Genomic DNA, 3,848 nt, shown 5'->3' with positions numbered 1-3,848 from the left:
GGCATGCTAAAATTCAGACCTATAGAAGAGCAAATGCTCTACTTTCTGAGGATATTAAAAAGTAAAAGAAGTTGAATCTATATCTCTTTCTCAGTTATAAATAGATCATCACATTAATGACATTAGAAATGTAAAACCATTGAAAATATAGTATTGAAATATCAAGTTAATTAAATAATTGAACCACTGTTAAAATTAATTAAGCATCGATAAAAGAAATTGAATAAGAAACAAATAAATGAAAAGATATTTTGTATTCATATATTGGAAGAAGTAATATTGTGAAAATTTCTATTCTACCAAAGCTATCTATAGATTCAATGAAATACCTATCAAAATGCTGATAGCATTTTTCATAGAAGTAGAAAAAATTCTAAAATTCCCATGGAATTACAAAACATGCCAAATAGCCAAAGCAATCTGGAGCAAGAAGAACAAAGGTGGGATAATCCCACTGCCTGGTTTCAAAATATACTACAAACCTATAATAATCAAACAGCATGATACTGGCATAAAAACAGACATGTAAACCAGTGTAACAGAACAGAGAGACTAGTAATAAATCCATGCATTTAGAGTTAATTGATCTTTGACAAAGATGCCAAATATCTTCATTATACAGCAGAAATTAGGGTTAAAGACAACTGTTAGGGTTGAAGACAGATTTTATTTTATAATTCATTGATTAAGAATTTACTAATAAATAGGCCTAAGGACACAGAAGCAGTAATCTAGTAAATTCAAAGCTTCATGATATTTTCTCAAATAATGAGTTGCACGTTTTAATTCATTAGGTCTATTGGTATGTGAGACTGTGCATTTAATGCAGACAATTTCTGCTGTATAATGAAGATATTTGTACAAAGTATCAAAGACGCCAAGAAGACACAGTGAAAAAAGGGTAGCATCTTTAATAAATGGTATTGAGAAAAATGGATAGCCATATGCAGAAGAATGAAATTGGACACTTATGTCACACCATATACAAAAATCAACTCAAAATGGATTTAAGATTTTTTTAATACTTTTTTTAATAACTACAGGGGCACGCTGCCATGCCCAGCCAACTTTTTGTATTTTAGTAGAGAGGGGATTTCACCATGTTACCCAGGCTGGTCTCGAACTCCTGAGCTCAGGTAATCCGCCCACTTCAGCCTCCCAAAGTGCTGGGATTACAGGCATGAGCCACTGCGCCCAGTCCGGAAACATTCTTAGCAGATAGAAAGCCAATGCGAGGAGGGGTGAAACTTACATGACTGTTTGGCTTTCAAATTATAAATTGCAATATATACCAAAACATCTGTGTGTGTAGTCAAGTATTAAAAAAAAAATCTTACATATGCTGGCTTCTGTACTGCAGGAATGGGCACAGACTGGCTCCCTGGTCTGACTATGTAATGACACCAGCTCTATGTTCATCTTCACTTTTAGATATTAATGATCAGATAAAAGGCTCAATTTCAGTGGAACTAAGAGATGGAGTGGATACTGATCTAAAGAAGTGTCGGTAACATACTGATTATCTAAGTTTTTATTAACTTAAGAGAAAAGAAAAGGGAAGAAGGAAGATATTTGGGGTACACAAACATTATCAAGCCTCAAATAACACATGGCAGATGATCTCTCAGTGCTTCTAGATTCTAAATTTACCTTTCTTCTCAGTGTAAGCTGAAATGTTACCAAATAAAAAGTATTCTCATAAGTCTTCAAGTATTCTGACTTTGATTACATCATTTTTGTCTTTACATAGTTGTAGTAAAAGACAAATTTGCCAACATTTATGAAGAACTATTGTTTCTGTCAACGGGATCAAAATAATTTGTTAATGATCTTTAAGTAAATATATTTCTACTGCCACTCATTCCAGAGAATGCTAAATAAAAACAGTTGTTTCTGGAAGGATCACTTCAATCTAAATCAAACCTGCTATTTGGAGTGCTCATTATTACAACTGAAAATGTAAGGAGCATATATAAAATAACTTTGTTTTATCTGTTAACATTCTCCAGACTGGCAGCCCAAAGGAACCTTATTAAGTTGGAGTCACTGTGTTGGAGGATGAATTCTGATCATTTATTTGCCCTTGAGTATACTCACAAACCATCCCTATTAGTTTCTATTGCTGTACAAAAGCATTGCTCCAAACGTACTTGCTTAAAACAGCAGGTATTTATTTTCTCACTGGTTCTGTGGCTTGAAATCTGAGTACCACCTAGCTGAGTGTTGGCTAGGGCTGAAGTCTTAGCTGAGGTTCACCATAGTAAGATTTGCTACTAAGTTCACTCAGGTGATTGGCAGAATTCATTTCTTTGTGGGTGTTGAAGGTTTCTTGGTTTTTTGCTTGTTTGTTTTCTGTTTCTTGTTTTGTTTTGTTTTGTTGTTGTTACTGTTTGGTTTTTGCTGGCTTTCAACAGAAGGCTACTTTCAGCTTCTAGAAGCTGTCCAAGTTTTCTTGACATGAGCAATCACTCAGCATAGCCACTTGTTTCCTTAAAGCCACAAAAGGAAAGGAAGACACTCTAGCAAGATGCCATCAATGACCATGTATGCATGATCAGATACGTCTGCTGCATTCTATTGGTTAGAAGCACATCACAGAAAGTACACACCTTAAAAGGAGAGGATCACACAACAACACGAACATCAGGAGTTGGGATAATGGCATCTACCTTTACAATCAGCCTACCACACCATTCATACATATATTTTTATCCAACATTCCAATAATGTTAATAGTCTGCTGAAAAAATTGTCTAGTGTACCATTTGATAGAATAACACATTGAAGTCTAATTTATACAAACATTTATGCCTTAGACATTTATCCTATGTTATAATCTAAGCAAAACTCTGAAAAGACTGTGACCCAGAATTCTATTTTAAAGTTCTGTAGGAACTTCAATTTTTATTTTCACAGATGTGGAAGAAAAATTTAATGATAATCACATTGAAAAATCTCATCAATCTACCTTTTGAAGTAGGAAAGGTAAATGAATACAAATACAAATGCAGAAATTATCTGCATTAAATGCACAGTCTCACATACCAATAGACCTAATGAATTAAAACGTGCAACTCATTATTTGAGAAAATATCATGAAGCTTTGAATTTACTAGATTACTGGTTCTGTGTCCTTAGGCCTATTTATTAGTAAATTCTTAATGAATTATAAAGTAAAATCTGTCTTCAGCCCTAACACAAAATTATGAACTCAAGGATTCTGATAATGAACGCTCTTTTTTATTGACATTTAATTGAACCATAATTTTTTGAATATATAAACTTCAAAATATTATCAAAATACTAAAATAAAGATATCTGTCATTGTGTTTATTCTTTCTATATATATCTGAAAATTCAGTTATGCATTTAAATCACCATGGCTTCCAATTTCTCTAACCTAATATTTTTATATTTATTTATTTTAATTTTTTTCTCTGACCTAATATCTTCTTCTTGTACCACAAGACATGACTCCTACTGTATATGTCTTGATTTCCAGATTTGTTCACTACAGAGAAGTCAATTAATGCAGCTTGGTTTTGTTTCCTTGCTGACAATCTTTTAGAAATTTTGGGTTCCCTTTTGGATGAAATCTGAATTTATTCCATTAGTTTCTGTAGTCCTGTATAATCGAGTCCTTTATAAATGTTTCCCTGCTTCTCACCTTGTTTAATGTGCTACAGTTGTATGATTCCAACTTCTCAAAGAATCATCTTCCTTACCACCTCACTGACCTAACACTTCTTTTATTCTTTTCCTGGATAATTGCATCAAACTCTACAGACCTCAGGATATGTTACTTTGTATAACTAGCATTCCAAAGATAAAGGGGGTATCAGGGCTGA

The sequence above is a fragment of the Hylobates moloch genome, unplaced genomic scaffold, assembly GCF_009828535.3.
Source record: "Hylobates moloch isolate HMO894 unplaced genomic scaffold, HMol_V3 SCAFFOLD_10, whole genome shotgun sequence".
NCBI classification, from domain to species: Eukaryota; Metazoa; Chordata; class Mammalia; order Primates; family Hylobatidae; genus Hylobates; species Hylobates moloch.
The sequence above is the reverse complement of the archived record's forward strand: the minus strand, read 5'-3'. Positions refer to the sequence as shown.